This window comes from Callorhinus ursinus, unplaced genomic scaffold, assembly GCF_003265705.2.
Source record: "Callorhinus ursinus isolate GAN/ISIS: 27379988/994484 unplaced genomic scaffold, GSC_fseal_2.0 scaffold5, whole genome shotgun sequence".
NCBI lineage: Eukaryota > Metazoa > Chordata > Mammalia > Carnivora > Otariidae > Callorhinus > Callorhinus ursinus.
The window spans coordinates 30,245,951-30,263,384 of record NW_027397067.1 but is presented as its reverse complement, the minus strand read 5'-3'; the positions used below and the strand labels follow the sequence as shown (position 1 = coordinate 30,263,384).

General features: G+C 42.7%; 1 protein-coding gene and 1 long non-coding RNA gene across 2 annotated transcripts in view; one reads left to right on the top strand and one right to left on the bottom strand.

Annotated features, from left to right (window-relative positions):
- The window catches only part of LOC141372736 (uncharacterized), an 823,585-nt gene that overhangs the window by 104,241 nt on the left and 701,910 nt on the right, over nt 1–17,434 (bottom strand). The gene's annotated exons all lie outside the window — the stretch shown is intronic.
- PAG1 (phosphoprotein membrane anchor with glycosphingolipid microdomains 1) overlaps nt 1–17,434 on the top strand; it is a 134,967-nt gene that overhangs the window by 68,969 nt on the left and 48,564 nt on the right. Inside the window, exon 3 of the mRNA XM_025870765.2 lies at nt 9,580–9,672. The gene's annotated coding sequence lies outside the window, so the exon portion shown is untranslated. The remainder of the gene's footprint in view (nt 1–9,579; nt 9,673–17,434) is intronic.

Genomic DNA, 17,434 nt, shown 5'->3' with positions numbered 1-17,434 from the left:
CTCTCTCTCTCTCTCTCTCTCTCTCTCTCTCTCTCTCTCTCTCTCTCTCCCTCTCCCCCTCTCCCTCTCTCCTACATATTCCTCCAAAACTCATTTACTTTATAGACAACAATCTTTAATAATGTGGAAAGCTGCCAGGAAAACAACCCGAGCTTGAATGTATTCCCTTTTTTTGACCCCACAGGCAGAGCCATTGCCTCAGGCCAGCCCAAACAACACAGCCAGTTCTGCAGAACCTTCAGCAGGAGGGGTTGGGGTGGGGGGGGTGCTCTTTCTATCCTGAGCTTACTCTGCAGTCTGCAGCTGGGACTTGTAACAGTGAGTAGATGTCTATGAATTTGGGTGTGTCTCAAAAGCATACTTGGGCAAACTTCAAGTTAGTGTTTGACCCCCACACCTTTCCCAGCTTCCTGGGGAAGGTGCCCCTACCCCCACCCCATACATACACACCCATGCAGACAACTCCCGGGAAAGCTCAGTGATCAGGGACCCTCCAGCCCCCCACTATCCCTTGGTGATCCCAAGACTAGAGAAAACAGAAATTACCGCTCGCTGGGAAATGTCTAAAGGCTCATCTGAGGCTCTGTGATAGACAGGGAGGTGTGCCAAGTGGCTGCCCAGTGAGGTACCCACCAGGAGACACAAGCCAAAGCTATAGGTTCTATGAATGGCAGCTTAAGTTCCATTCCAAAAGACAGCATCCCAGATAAAATAGAGTGGAAGGGACTGGAGTAGTGTTTACTTTTTGTTTTTAGCAAGGAAATAACACTGAAAGGTGAGTAAGGGAATGAATGAATGAATGACCTCTTTAATTGCCGTGTTTGTTTATTTAAAGATTTATTTCTTTACTTAGAGCAGGCATGGGGTGGGAGGGGAAGAGGGAGAGCGATAATCTCAAGCAGACTCCCCACTGAGCAGGGAGCCTGAAGTGGGGCTCGATCTCACGACCCTGAGATCATGAACCTGAGATCATGACCTGAACTGAAACCAAGAGTCAGAAGCTTAACCAACTGAGCCACCCAGGTACCCCTAATTGCCCTGTTTATTACTCCATATTTATTTACATTGCCTAAAGGAGGACGTTTTTAAATATTTATTTTACTAATTCATTAACTAGTAAGTAGAGGAATCAATTTGTATATTTTCTGTTCACTAAAGCAACATTTAAGTTCCAAAGCTAATCTTTTAATTGTTAGTGTTTGTGCTACCTTGCTTTATGTTTAGATGTCTGAGAAGCATGCAACTTTCCCTCAAATACATTGAATTTGCATATTGTAAACTATTCTGTCTTTTGCCAGGAAGGAAGGATTTTTTTTTTTCCTGTTGAGCACTTTGGTCATTTTGATTTTTTTCTCTGTTAATATTGAAACTGCAAGGAATTCAAGTCCAAGCCTTGCTTGGGATGCATGCTTACAGATAGGGCTTATAGGAAATAGTGTCGTGTTAGGCCTCTTTCCAGGTAACATTCTTTCAAAAAGGTTTTTGCTATTAAAATGTCATTTGTTAATAACTCAGTGTGCATATTGTAATGGTATCCATGCTTACCTGGGTCCTGTACGTTGTGGATAGTGTGAGGATACATGCTTAAAGGATTTTTATCATCAGCTCCCCAGAATTCAAGAAAAGTATGTTCTTCTTGGAAAGGGGATTATTTTTATTAAACCACACTATTTAAGAGGATTTTCAGAAGGAATTATTTTCCCAGTGTCATACTTAACATCTTTTTGATGCCTAAAAATTTTGGGTTGTTTTTTTTTATTTTTGGCTTTCATCTTCTCTTCATAGTGGCTTCTCTCTGGCACCTCTGAACTTTTTTTTTCTGTTCTCAGCCAAGAAAATTAACTCCCTGAATATACTCTTTTCTAAACGGACTGTTGCTTTGCATACATCAAGGATTTCAGCTGTTAGAACGTGTGAGAAATGGGGCAGGAGACATCAGATGGCATGAAAACTAGAACCGTTCACACCGAGAATCCCAGGAAGGCTGCAAGTGTGAGCTAAAGCAGCTGGGGGGGTGGGGGAGAGGCGGGAGGCACAGCTGGGAAAGCCGGCAAGAAAAATGGCCAGAAAACACAAAGGGCTTAGCGAGGGGAGAAGTGCAGCCCAGGAAGTCAAGAATCCTGGGATGAGGGAGGAAGAAGCATCCGTCATAAATTATGGTTTTCCAGGATTGTTCAGGACACCGTAGCCCAGATACATTGGCTTTAGCTACCCTTTTGATTGCTATACCATTGAACATATTCAGTATTATTTTCTTGCATGATTATGGTGAAGGACTGAATATTGAAATTTTCATGGAAGGACATGTCTGTGCTTTGAGATTGATCTCTGTGATATTGACAGTTTACTAAACCTATCCTAGAATTCAGTTGGATTAATAAGAAATAGCATGCATTAGTTTATAGATATATTTGTGGGTTTTAATACCCAAAGTGTATCAAATTGCTAACATTTATCATTTGGACAAATAGGGGGTATGTGTAATTAGCTAGATTAATAACTGGTTTGGTGGGTATATCCAGAGGGAACCCATGAATAAATTGCTCTCTTCCTAGGGAAAGGTTTCTGGTATTTGAACCCAATCCTGTCCTAGTCAAGATTAGGCCTCAGTTGGGTACAACTGTGCAAACGCATGGCCCAAAGATGGGAGGGAGGGCTAATGTAATAACAAAGAAATAGCATTCAAGAACATCGTGACATTTAACGCACTGACACAGATCTAAGAGGCAGAAATGGCATGGGGATGACGTAAGCACCTCACCATCACACCACCCATTAAATTGCAAAAGGGAAGGAGGAAAGATTTGGCTTAGCAGCATCATATATGAAAGAAAGTTAGATTTTGTTTTAGTCAAGTATAAGATTCATATATCGCAACAGTCTAATGTAGCTGGTGAAAAAGCTCCTGTGATCACAGGTTTTCTAAAGAAGACTATAGTATCTGCACTGACACAAGTGTCCTGTTCTCTTCCTCACTGACCAAGTGCTACTTCATCTGGAGAAGTGCCTTTGAGCTTGGTCATTGGGAAGAAAACAACCAAAAAACGAAAGTGTTGGCCCCCAGCACGTGTCCTCTGCTTCCCCCATTTCTTCCCCACTTGTCCCTCTGACATGCATCATCTTGCCCTCCCCAAGGCTGAGCTTGTTCTCACCAGAGCAGGAAACCTCACTGAAGATGTTTAAACCTAGTCCCCAGGGTGGTGGAACACATCACTAATTGTGTTCTTTCTATGCCTCGCCCACTGGATGCAGTCTTGCTCGGTGCTGGCTGAACTGTTGGTTGATTGGTAGTCTCCCATGCTGAGAATGGTATTGCCCCAGTGCTGACCGCTCAGATGACCAGTGCTGCAGTCCAAGTGGCCTTTATTGCCACCCAGGTGTAGGACCTCATATCCCAGGAATGACTTCCAGATTCCCATGGTACTCACTCCTTGACCTTGCAAGTTTCAGCTCTTGCTGTCCCTTCTAAATGTCTGGGACTGAGTATCTGTTTTGGGTACCGTGGTCTGTCTTGATCTTGCCAGGAGATCTTCTCAAGAAATTGCAGCTCTTACCCTAAATCACTGCCCAGTGGCCAGATTCTGCAGCTGTGCTTAGATGCCGGGATGATAATGGACCACTGTCCTGAGTTCACCAGCCTATTATTACTCCCATTCCCCTAGCACCATCACTGTGCTGTTTCCTAAATCAGATCAGGGTTACCTTGTCCACTGGGTGTTATGCTTGGTTACTGGGATGCTCCCCTACGTCGGGCTTTGTAGCAGGAATGGGCTCTTATGAGCAGGCCTGGCCAAGGCCTAGCTCTCTCCTTCTTCCAGCTCATAGCTTTTTTGAGTTAGGGTAGCTGGTACACAGAACTCTATTCTTTGAAATGAAGAAGGGAAAGGTCAAGGGCAGGAGAAGAGGAACTTGTCTTTGAGTATTTGAAAGGTTGCCATGTAGGGAAATTATTTGACTTGTTCTGTATGGCCCTAGAAGTTAGAACCAAGACTCCAATGAAATTGAGGCCACTAAGTCACTGGGTGAAAAAGAACCTTCTTTACCCCAGCTCAAATCTAACAGCATTTGCCAAAGACAGAACGAATTCCTTCTGGGAGCCCTTCATTATGGAAGGGATTCTGGTATAGACTTGATTAGCAGATCTAAGTTTTGTTTATGATTTGTTTCCATTGCAACGTGGATAAAAGATGGTATTTACTTGGGTGGCATTTGCATGTGTGATATGTTGCTGCGGTCACACGCCAATCATGAGTGACCTGCAGTCCTGCTCCTTTCCTTGTCTTCAGACACTGCCCAGGAGAGCAGCTTTATTATAACAATATCCTCGAATCTTCTCTGATTTTTAAAAATTAACTCACTCATTCAGTGCATAAATATTCAATGTTGATTATATATTAGGCACTGCAATTCATTCTGTGCTCAGTACTTCTAACTGTCATGTTTAACCAAGTCCTTTCATTATTGTACTTATAACCTGGAGGTCACAGACATTGTAGAAAGGGTTCAAGTATCAAGTGGGGTTGATTTGTAGATCACCTTTAAGTTTCTTTTAAATTTGAAAATCCTTAAGTGAGCATGATTCTAGTCTCACAGTGAGTGGATAACCTGCCCCCAAGTATAGTTTTTAAAAGTCAAACATGAATTTGGAGTTGGGTTGCTCCAGTCTGTGCTACCGAGTCCCTACTTATCTACCCAGATAGCAGGGGGATCTGCTGTCAACATCATCACTGTTGCCTTAGAGAGGACTCTAAGGGCATCACTTAAAAAAAAAAAAAAAAAAAAAAAAAAACATTGCTCTTCCTACACCCTCTTCCCAGCAGCGCCAGCTGGGGGTTGGGTCAGGCCATCTGTCAGGTGCGTAACCCAGCCCTCAGGGTCCCAGTGGCCCAGAAACTGAACTCTGTGTCAGTTTTTCTGAGTGGCTTTAGCTAGAACAAGTCTTCAGGTTAGCAGGCAAAATGCATCATGAATTATCAGCATTCACCTGTTTGAGCCTTCTTACGAATGTCATCATCTGTGTTAAGAACCTGCTAACAGTCCTAATGAAAACTCTGTCAGTGAACTAGGTGTGGACGACACAGTGCTGAATTTGGCATTCTACTGACATGGTATATGCAGGGGGGGGAGGAATATTGGAGTAGACCCCTCGCTTCACAAGTCCTATACTTCCATTCAGTGGAAAAAGAAAGCAATATGGACAGCATTGGATTTCTATTTGATTGGGTCAGTCATCATTTGCAGTGACTAACGGCTGTCCACCCTTAGAGATAGTTATGAGCGTGAAAGGGGACCTGAAAGGGGCACTTGGTCCGTGCAGAATGGTGCTCCGATTGTCTCAGTCCAAACGCAATAGCTGGCCCACAGTGATTCCAGCCCGACTTACACTTGGGTTTGCCATATTTATTCCAAGTTGATCTGGAAAATGACTGACATTATAATGTTCACATTTCTTGGAGTTCATTTTTGGTAGCGGCTTTATTGAGATAGAATTCCCATGCCATACAATTCACCCATTTAAAGTGGACAATTTAGGGGCGCCTGGGTGGCTCAGTCATTAAGCGTCTGCCTTTGGCTCAGGTCATGATCCCAGGGTCGTGGGATTGAGCCCCACATCGGGCTCCCTGCTCCGTGGGAAGCCTGCTTCTCCCTCTCCCCCTGCTTGTGTCCCTCTCTTGCTGTGTCTCTGTCAGATAGATAAATAAAATCTTTTAAAAAAAATAAAGTGGACAACTTAATGGTGTTTAGTATATTCACAGAGTTGTGCAACCATCCCACAGTCCATACCTCAGAAAGCAGCTCTGTCCCCCTTAGCTATCCTCCCCATCTCCTGCAGCCCTAAGCAACCGCTAACCTACTTTTTGTTTCTATCTGCCCATTTTCGACATTCCACGTAAATGGAATCATAGAGTATTTGGCTTCTTGTGTGACTAGCTTTTTTCACTCAGCATATTTTCAAGGTTCATCCATGTTGTAACATGAGTCAGTGCTTCATTCCATTTTATTGGCCACATCTTTGATATGGATATACCCCATTTTGTTTGTTTATTCACCCGTTGATGGCTATCTGTACTGTTTCCACTTTGGGGCTATTATGAATAATGCCACTGTGAACATCCATGCACAAGTTTTTGTGTGAACGTATGTTTTCATTTCCCTTGGTACATACCTAGGAGTGGAATTACTGGGTCCAATGATAACTCCTCTGTTTAGCTTTGGGAAGAAGAACCATGCTGTTTCAAAGTGACTGTATCATTTTACATTCCCCTCGGCCGGGTACGGAGGGTTCTGATTTTCCCACGTCCTCACCAACACTTGTTACCATACAGACTTTTTGATTATGGCCGTTCTACGGGGGATAAAGTGGTATCTCATCTCATTGTGGTTTTATTTTGCATTTCCTTGATAACTAATAATGCTGAGCATCTTTTCATGTGCTCATTGGCCATTGTATATTTACTTTGAGAAATGTCTGTTCAGATCTTTTTCCTAGTTTTCATTGGGTTGTCTTTTTATTATTGAGTTATAAAAGTTCTTTATATATTCTAGATAAAAGTCTTCTATCAGATATGATTTGCACATATTTTTTCCCATTCTTTGGGTTGTCGTCACTTTCTTAATAGTGTCCTTTAAAGCAGGAATGTGTTTAATTTTGATCAGGTCCAATTTATCTATTTTTTTCTTTTGTTGCTTGTGCTTTCAGTGTCATATATAAAACTCCACTGCCAAATCTGAGCTTATGAAGATTTATCCCTATGCTTTCTTATAAGGGTTTTTTTGTTTTAGCTTTTAAATGGAGATTTTTCTTCATTCTGAGTCAGTTTTTATATGGTCTGAGTTTAGGATACAACTTCATTCTTTTGCATGTGGCTATCCAGTTGTAGATTTTTTTGTTGTTGAAAAGACTATTTTTCCCCATTGAACAGTTTTGACACCCTTGTCAAAAATTAATTGGCCATAGATATACAGGTTTATTTCTGGATGGTGCATTCTAGTCCATTGATCTTTATATCTATCCTATTCCAGTACCACACTGTCCTGATTACCTTGTTTCTTTGAAATATTTTTGTCATGAAATGCATATTCTGAAAATGCGAAATTATGTACCACCTTTATGTTATTAGAATAACTGTCAAGTTATGTGCTCAATTTTCAAATTAGACTCTTTACTCCCACCTAGTAATAGAAAAAGCATTTGCAAACATATTATTTCTAATACATATTAATAAGATTTGGCATTTTAAGAAAAATATTCTTTTCATTTCTTTTTTTTTTTTTTTTTTTTGTTTTTTTTCTGTAGCAGTTTGATTTAGGTCATCCAGTCTTGCTTCTAGTTCTAAAAAATTCAGGAGAGTTCTCTGGGACCGACCATGATGACATGGGGAAGTGGAGATGTTTACATTTGGAATCCACATCTAAATACATCTGCATGGCAGGGTTTCAGGAGGAGGTTTGCTTTAAAATCTAATGAAAGAGCAAAAGGTGGTTTGGGAAAGACTCTTGTCTGTCAAGCCCTCACCCGGTGAAGGCGGGCCCTGCCCTTTTAGTTTGCATGATTGACAGCGGAAAAACCTGGAGTCGGGTCAGAAGAAAATAGCCCATGATTGTGTGTCTTATTCCAGTCTTTTTAGACTTATTTTTTTTAAAGATTTTATCCATTTATTTTACAGGGAGAGACACAGCGAGAGAGGGAACACAAGCAGGGGAGTGGGAGAGGGAGAAGCAGGCTTCCCCCCAAGCAGGGAGCCCGATGCCAGGCTCGATCCCAGGACCCCGGGACCATGACCCGAGCCGAAGGCAGACGCCCAACCACTGATCCACCCAGGCGCCCCTCTTTTTAGACTTATTAATGAAAATAAAATAATAGCCGAATGCAGTGGCAAACAAAAGGGAGCCATTTCTCACTTGGTAACTGTCAGGGAAACAATAGATGTACCTCGAGATGGTATAAATAATCTGCTGACTCTGCTATGAAAGAAAGCAACCTATAGTCTAAGATGATCATATGTGGTCCTAATAATAGAACATCACTAGATGCAGATCTAGAAGGCTCGTGTTGTACTCAGTTTTTTATATTCAAATCAAGAATTGTATCTCAGTCTGTTAAAATAATTGAGAAGTTCTGAATCTTAGTTAATAGCTAGGATATTCCCCCTTATAGTGTAAGCTCATTCATTCATTCATTCCGTCACCTTCCCCTACTCCCTCCCACGCTGCACTTATTATGGTGCCTTACGTCAAACAGAGGTTCAGTACCGGAGATATTTGTTAGGAGATGGGGAGAGACGTGGAGAGGAAAGCCTGGGCACCAAAACTAAGGCAAAACCATGGATGGGATGAATCAGGAGGGCAATGAAGGGAGAAGGCATCCCTGTCCTCCCCTCTCCCATTTCAGCACGTCTTCCTCATTCCCACAGTGAAGTGAGTGAAGGAACAACGTCGAATCAGGAGATCTGCGTGCCATTTAGGTCACACGGTTCCTGTGGTACTGAAGATGCTCCTTTTTCCCCCTAAGATTTATTTGAGAGACCGCACACACACGCACAGAGGGTGGGAGGTGGGGGGCATGTTGCAGAGGGAGAGGGAGAGAGAGAATCTCAAGCAGTCTCTACACCCAGTGGGGAGCCTGACACAGGGCTTGATCTCAGATCTCACCACCCTGCGATCGTGACCCGAGCTGAAATCAAGTGTCAGACGCTTAACCAACCGAGCCACCCAGGTGCCCTGAAGATGCTCCTTTTAATAAAACATTCTTATAATTAAATCACAGCTTACTTTATTTAAAAGCATAAATAGGGCGCCTGCATGGCCCAGTTGGTTGAGCGACTGCCTTCGGCTCAGGTCATGATCCTGGAGTCCCGGGATCGAGTCCCCCATCAGGCTTCCTGCTCAGCGGGGAGTCTGCTTCTCCCTCTGACCCTCTTCCCTCTCGTGCTCTCTATCTCTCATTCTCTCTATCTCAAATAAATAGATAAAATCTTTAAAAAAATAGAAATAAAAGCATAAATACTCTGGGGTGCCTGGGTGGTTCAGTCATTAAGCGTCTGCCTTCAGCCTGGGTCATGGTCCCAGGGCCCTGGGATCAAGTCCTACATCGGGGCTCCCTGCTCGGCGGGGAGCCTGCTTCTCCCTCTCCCTTTGCCTGCTGCTCTGCCCACTTGTGCTCTCTCCCTAGCTCTCTGTCAAATAAATAAATAAAATCTTTTTAAAAAAATTTTAAAAAAGCATACTCTTAAATACATCACTTGTTTTATCCCAAATTCAGGTAACAGATACTTGAATTTTAATATTAACTGCAATAACTCATAGATTTATTTATCATAATATGAGGAAAAATATGGAAAGAGCAAGTAAATTGATGGGTGTTTGATCAGACATTGTTATGTTAGAGATCATTTTTTATTTATTTACTACAATTTGTAGTTTTTCCTCGACTTTGCAGCTTGCTTTGCTCAGGAAGGAATAAAAAGCTCAGTGTTTGGCCCGAATTTGCTCGCGTTTTTATAACAAACTGGACAAGTATCTTTCAGTCTGTATCCATCTGCCTTTTTTTAACCTAATTTTCTTTCTCTTTGGTTACAGGCCCAGAAGGAAGAAAGGACTCTCACCACAACATTTCAAAGGGAGTCCACCGCCAGAACGTTGATTACTTATTTGGACAAACATTTCTCCAAGGTAAATAGTACCGTTGTACACGAAGGGGGCCCATCATTAGAATTTGCAGACTGCAGTGGTACTGCACACAGGCTTGATTGTTCCGGCTAACAAGCCAAGAGTGCTGCGAGAGTGGGAGGGAGAGAAGAGAGCAGAACAGTGGGGATATCCTACAGTCCCTCCTCAGTGTGTTCCCCGGAGAATGCCGTCAGGGTCCGGGAGCTCACGGAGTCCCACTACAAATGTGTGGGAGGAAGGGAGGAAGGGGAGGCGGGACTTTTTTCTTCGTGTTAATCTCTCTCTGGCATTCATGCAAACAAGAGCCAGTGTGGTTTGATTATAAAACTAGCATTTTTGTCTTCTATGGGGAAAGCGTGGTGCAGTTCTTAGAAGTTACAATAAAATATATGCTATATCCATGTCACAAAGGGAAAGAAAACAGACTCATATTTTACACCAACTAAGTCTTACAGATGTGGAAGATGTTAAAGAAATCCATGTTCTCCTCTTGTGAAAATACCTACTAAGTAAGGCTGTGGTTGGTGGGTGACAAATACTTCATGAAGTTCTTGTTTTGGAAAATCATACCCTTAAAGCCTCTTTGGGGGTGGGGTGGGGGAGGAGAGAGCACCCATGTGAGAGAGAGAACGTGAATGAGAGAGAGAGAAGGAGAAAAGGAGAGCGAGACCTCAAAGAGCAGTATCTCAGCATCACACTGTATGTTCCAGAGGAGTAACTGCAGGTGCTTTCTTTATGAATCATGAGCTTAGCGAGAATAAAGGCTCAGCAGAAGCAGCTGAATTCATCGTCAGCTTTAGCATTCACGAACTGGCTGCCAATATTTTAACACAAATTGCTGTGTCATTTCTATGAAGTTCTCCTGTTGCTGCTCAGTCTGTAGCCAAAAGCTGTTTTTGCTAAGCCCTGAAATTATATCTGATAAAATGCCTCCTCCTTCCTGATAAAGATACACATGTACAGAACCCACAGAGATGCAAAACTATACGATCCAATTTAAAAGAAAATAAACTTGTCACCTTTCTCAGTTTAGCAGTTAATATATGGCTGACATTTCTCAGTCCTTAGCTTGCTAGAATGCACTTTCAGATGGGCAAGGGGTGAGTAATGTGTTCCTCATCAGTACTCATCCTGGTGGTTCTTTTCTGAAGGGGCTGGGTGGGGGAAATGGAGGCTGTACACTAGAGGAGAATTTTGTGATACTATTCATTGTCTGTTCTGACAGAGAAGACATTGTTTGCTCACTGTAATAGGCTTGGCAGGAATCTGTGCTGTGCATACAGAATGGGAAAACAGCAGTGGAGAATCTCAAAATTCGAAGCAAGAGATTAGCTTAGAGATTTTTTTTTTAAAATATATTTTCATAGCTTCTCATTACTGTAGATGCAAGTCATAATTTAGGGAACTAATTTTGCTTTAAGTGATAGTTTTCTTCACCTTGCATCTTGCATGTATTACATAAAAAAGGCTTTAAGACAGCACTGTGTCTATCTAAATACTGTAGTAACAAGAATTACAATCATGAAGTTTATAAACACACCAGACCTGCTTGGGGGTCGCTCCCTGTGCATTAGTATTCACGTCGGTATAGATGAAAAACAACCGAGGCACCTCCTTTGGTGATTCACAGAAGCAAGTGTGAGCTGCCTAAGGTAAGAGAGAAAAGACACATTTAATGATGTGCTTGGAGGTAAGCAGTCCATTGCTAGGGACAGTGCAAGAGGGTGCCATGCCCCAAATGTCCAGAACTTTAAAGTCAACAGCTGTCGAAGTGGAGTCTGAGAGCAGTGTGCAAAGCCTGCCTTGGACACTGAACTGACAGAGATGTAAAGCAAGACTGAAGCCCAGTGTTTCTGCTTAAGGCTCCCCATTCACCCCACTTCCCCGCTACCTGCCAGCACAGGAACTGCATGGTTTGGTGGTCCCCAGTAGCCCCAGGTGTCCGGGGACTTCACGTGTGTGCATGTGTGTTTCTCACTAGAGCAGAAAGAGATGTGGTCATGCTGCGGGCTCGTGGGCCGTCGTGTTCATAGAGCACATGAGCTAGACCAGGGAAGCTCCAAGAGCAGGTGTGCTGGGGCCACTCCCAGCCAAGTTCAAGGGCCCCTCGTCTTTGTGCTCCAAGAGAGATTTATCCTGTTCCCCAGTCTTGACTTGTATTTATAAGAAGAACTCTGTATATTTTTATAAGAACAATATCATATAAATTACGACACTTCTAAAATTACAGCAGTGATAACGGGTCGATATACAGTCGGTCATTAGATTTTTGCAAACCCTTCTTGGCTTTTTATGTAACCTATATAAGGACCCGCCTTAGACACCTAAAGCAAATCTTTTACTCTGCTACTTATGACATCGTTCAGGTACATTATCTGCTTAGTTTTTAAATTTCTCAGTCTTTTAAAATGTGTTTGGCAATCTTTTTAAAGATGTGTTTATATCACCTCTTAAAAATATGTAAAATATATATGTTGGTATTTTCAAGTAAATACCAAAGGAATCAAGTAAAATTAACCAGGATGTTACAAAACCGTTTCCCTTTATTGCTTCAATATGTTGGCACATTTATTGTGTCTGTTTTAAAAGTAGATTTTATTTTATCATTTTTAACAACCACATTAAGGGCTACCAAGGACGGTGAGGCAGAGGTGGGGCCAGTCCCGACTGCTCCGGCGGGGGCCCCTTTGAAGGCGCTGCCTTGTGTGTGTGGGGGGGACAACGAGGAGCCTCAGAAGGCAGTTTGCGGGGTAACTGCTGGTGCCTCTGTGGCTTGGCGGCCCTGTCCCCTGTCCTGCCTTCTTGTTCCTATGCTGCTGGAATCCCCGGCAACCACTGTACTGGAGGCCTGATCATCAGCATGCACCAGTGACACCCGGCTCTGCAGAGCCTGGGCCTCAGCCTGCCAGAAAGCAGTGGGAGCTCGCGGGCTGCGAAGCCTGTGCACGCACCTCTCGAGGCAGAATCATCGCCCGGCCTGGCCTCATTCATAGCCTTGTCACTAGGGGACAAGGACTATCCTTGTCTTAAAATGAGGAGTTACAAAGGGCTTGGTTCACCAGTTACAGCTCACCTTTGTCTGTTGGGAAAGGAAGCATATACCAGTGGAGGGAAATTGGAGTAGGGGCTTAATGACACTATTTTATTTAGCAAACGCTTAAGCTGCACTTACTCTGTGGCAAGCAGGAGTCTAAGCACCTTGCAAATATTAACTCATTTAATCCACTGCTCCATTATTATTCCCATTTTACTGAAGAAGAAACGGCAGCTCTGAGAGGGTGAGTAACTTTTCCAGGGACCCACAGGTGGTGAGGGCGAATGGCGTGTGCCCGGGGGCTGTCTGCGCCGGAGTCTAGGCGTTAGGGCTCTGTGCACCCTATCACAGGTCCCTCCTGTACCAACAACAGCAGAGTTTGCTCAGTGTTCCTGTCCCTTTGGGGTCCGCCATCCCCACAGAGGCACACACGGTGTGTTACATTGCTGGTTTTTGAACTGTACACCCGTGCCTCTTGGCATTTACATCAGGGGAAGAAGAATTTTTAATTTTTGTCCTTCTAGATTCAAAGTGGGTGCAGGTTAAGGCTAGCGTGGTCCAGCCAGGATTCCAGGCACCGCATCCCCTGGCTGTCAGGGTGAGTTGTACTCCGCAGCAGGCCTGCAGACGACCTCCCCGGCCGTGCTGGGAGAAAGGCCAAGGGCCACTGCTCGCCCTCTTCCTCAACACCTCTTTCCCCGGCTGCGTCCTGGACCTTTCCATATGCTCCGGCCCTGAGGCCAGTGGTGCTAGACTTGCCAATATTGAGAGAAGCCCCTATTCAAGCCAGTATGTCAATAAGATGGATGTTTGACCATCCTCCTCTCTGACCTGCGGTGAGGATTTAGCTGCCATCGGGAGGTCTTGCCTTAACCCAGTACTTCCCAGAGAGAGGTGTTAATGGGCGCAGCTCCATACCGCTGCTCCTGAAAGAGAAAAGAAGAAAGGTTTCATTTATGAGCAGGTATGTTTGAGAGACACGGATTAAATGAAATTAAATTGATGTATGTATTGCAAGTTTCTCAGAATTTTCTTGTGACTCTCCACAACAAGATGTAGAGTGCAGAATTTCCTACATGTTTTATTCTCTCAGATGGGGAGAAACGTCTAGCAACACCCCCTTGAGCAGTGCTGCCTTAAGAAAGGGAGAGACAACAGAACATGTCCTAGAAGGTAGTCCTAGAGGAAAGATCAGTCAGCTACATTTGGGATCCCTAAATTCCACCCCGTCTTTAAACCAGTAGACACTGGGACCTCAGAGCATCAGATTTCTCATTCGTGAAATATGGAGGATAGAACTGGATTATCTCTAAGCTGTTTTCATCTTTGTAAAAAGCTGGCAATCGCTTGTTTATGTCCTAGCTGGCTCCAGAAGGGCTTTTAAGAATAAGGCACAATATATAACGCCTTAAGACAGAGTAAATTACAAACAGGTGGGGGCAAAATGAGACATAGGGAATATAAAGTAGGAAAGACAGAGGAAGGAGGGAGATTAGCATGCAGAATGAATTCTGTGAAATCCCTCATGGTGGATATGAAAGAACCAAGTTTTGCTCAGTGCTTTTTGGTGAACGGTTTGAAGAGAGAACTAGAATCATAGCTTCGTGATTAACGGGTCCTAAGCTAAACAAACGTTTCCTGCAGAAACAACTATTCCCAGTTTTGAGACCAAATTTTTCCCACGGTTTTTAAATTCTGTGGCCTTTTGGTCTTTCAGGTAGAAATTTTGGCTCTGTGACAGGCTGGTCCCAAAGAGATTGGACCGTCCATAAATGTGCTTCGTAGGTAGCTGCGGGTACATCGTCCTCATTTATTAAACCAGTACACACTGTAGACCCGCTCTGCTTTGGTGTGTGTGCAGGTATCTGAGTCTCGATTTCTGGAGTGTTCCCCAGAACCTGGAGGGCTGTGTGATGGGAGGCCAATGGCCAGGTTGCTGTGCTGGGTTGGACGGTGTCTAGAGCAGAGCCCGTTTATGGGGCCTCCCTGGTACAGGATCATTATATCCATTCTGTTTTCAGGATGCCAATCCCCTTGCCCCCCACCCACGTCTGACTTCCTGCCCTTTGTCCTTGCCGGGATCAGGGTCTGCCTGCAGACTCTTATAAGATCAGAGGTGTCCTGGGGGGTTTCATTGCTAGGGTGGTAAAGGTTCAAATCCAAGTCCTCTTTTTAAAGTCTTAGGAAATAGAACGATTACTGAAGTATTTTTGAAGAAAACGATACTGTTGGAGGACCTCATAGAGGACAGAAAGCCATTAGTGACAGTCAGATGAACAAGCATGTCACTCAAATGCTGCAAGCCCATGGCAGCTTTCATTAGTTTTTATATTTAGTCACATGTTGTTGCTTTATCTATATAATGGATAGCTGACTCGTGAGACAAGAAGCGTAAGAAGTATCAATGTCATTCTAAGCTGCCATCATCTGGCCAGAATTCTTACATACTTACCATAGCGTTGGTGACGTTTTATTTCCTAAACTGGGTAGTAGTTACATGGGTGTTTGTTGTATCCTACTTTCAGTAAATCTTAAATATCTTAATATATTTGATAAGTTTCATATCCGCTTCTTGGAATATCTGTGGTATAAAATTCAATGTTAAGAAAAGTAGTGACAGGGGCGCCTGGGTGGCTCAGTTGGTTGAGCGACTGCCTTCGGCTCAGGTCATGATCCTGGAGTCCCGGGATCAAGTCCCGCATCGGGCTTCCTGCTCAGTGGGGGTCTGCTTCTCCCTCTGACTCTCCCCCCTCTCATGCTCTATCTCATTTCCTCTCTCAAATAAATAAATAAAATCTTAAAAAAATTTTAAAAAGTAGTGACAATCATACAATTCAACTTTGTATTTATTAGAAATAAGTATCATCCATACCCTTAATATATATGTCCTCGCACTCCTGTTGGCAAGCTGACAACACAGTCAGATCAGACAAAATATATATTTATTGCAGAGAAATGCTTGCAAACAGCAGCCTAAACCTTTTTATCTTATCTCATTGTTTTATAAGTAAACACAAAAATTATCGTAGTTTGAGTATGTTTGTCCAAAATGTTAGATACCCAAACGTCAGCTAATGAAGGCAATTATTATGTTTTGATATTGTAACATATTAAATATAATTTGGAACTTATATATTTGAAACATATATGAAAATATTTATATATTTGATATATATCTCGTATGCCAGTATGTCTTTTCAAAAATTTGTCTGCAAGTCAAGCAATTTATTCTGTAATGAATTTAGAGTTAATTGAATAGCACATCACTTGTTAAAAAGGAAACACTCAAGGGGCGCCTGGGTGGCTCAGTCGGTTAAGTATCCCACTCTTGGTTTCGGCTCAGGTCATGATCTCAGGACCGTGAGATCGAGCCCCACATTGGGCTCTGTGCTGGGTGTGGAGCCTGCTTAAGATTCTCTCCCTCTCCCTGTGGCCCCCCCTGCCTTAAAAAAAAAAAAAAGGAAACACTTAAAATAGAATTATTAAAGTTTGTGTGTGAGCATGATAATACAAACTTTAATAATGAGTCTCTTTAAAATCAAATAATTGTACTTAAGTCACCTCTTTCTTATATACCAAAAAATTTTTAATCAAAATACTTCCAACAGAGGCTTGCAAAAATATACCTACACGAGTCAAAACGGGTGAAAACTTGAGTGAAGCCTGGAAAAGACATTGCAATAAATATTTGTATTCAGTTTAAAGAGAATGCTGCTCTTCTGGAGTAAGTGACTGGTAATGAGATAATACGAGGTATGGTGAGTTGCATAAAGATTAAAGGCAGACGGTAGAGTCAGTTGATTAGATGTGTTATGAAACCACTGTTGCCCTGCCCCCCCTCCCTCTCCCCCCCCGCCCCTCCTCCCACTACATCACAGGAGCATCTGCTGGGGTTTCCTGTTCCAGCTCTCTGGGAGAGTCAGCGATTGTCTCCCCGAGTGGGTGCTGACCTCAGATATGTTACACAAGCCCCTGCACTGTTGATGTCGTCTTTACTTATCATGAGATATGCATTACGTATATATACTGTTTTGAAATACCAATCATAAATGAATGGCATGTCCCCTACTTATTGTTCTTTTTACAACAAAAGTGACTTCTTTCTAAGAAGTCTTATTTTTTTAATCGGGTCACATCTCTTAGAGTTTCATTTCCTTGTGTTCTTGGACATTGGAGCATTATTTGTACTGTCTTGCTAGGTGAGCTTCTTAGTTTTCATGTTCTGACTTCACTATTAACTTGTTTTTATTACAGTAAATACATTTTTACATCTGTTACTTTCAAATGCAGCTAATGAATTTCAAAATGATTTCAGTCAGCATCATTTTCCAACAATCTTAATGTTTGACTATTCTGATTGTTAATTTAAAAATCCAGCTGTCATCGGAGTAACTACTCTTTAATAAAACTTCGATAAAAGTCTAAAGAAGAATTTCAGTGGACTTGACCTCAGGAAAAAGAAATATACATAAGTGAAATATCTTCTGCATTTAATTAATTGGTATAAGCTACAGTATTTCTCTGTGAGTTGTAACTAGCTTTCATTTTCAAACTTTAGAAGAATGAGTCATTTGTACTAGGAAGTAGATGCTAAAGAACTATGTTTGGCAACTTGGAGAACATTTTTAGCATTTGAATTTCCCTATTTATAGTACAGCATCAGGCAGAGTAAAATGTTTGGCATTTCTATAAGGGATGCAAACTCTTTAACATTCTCTGTTGTGATCTAAC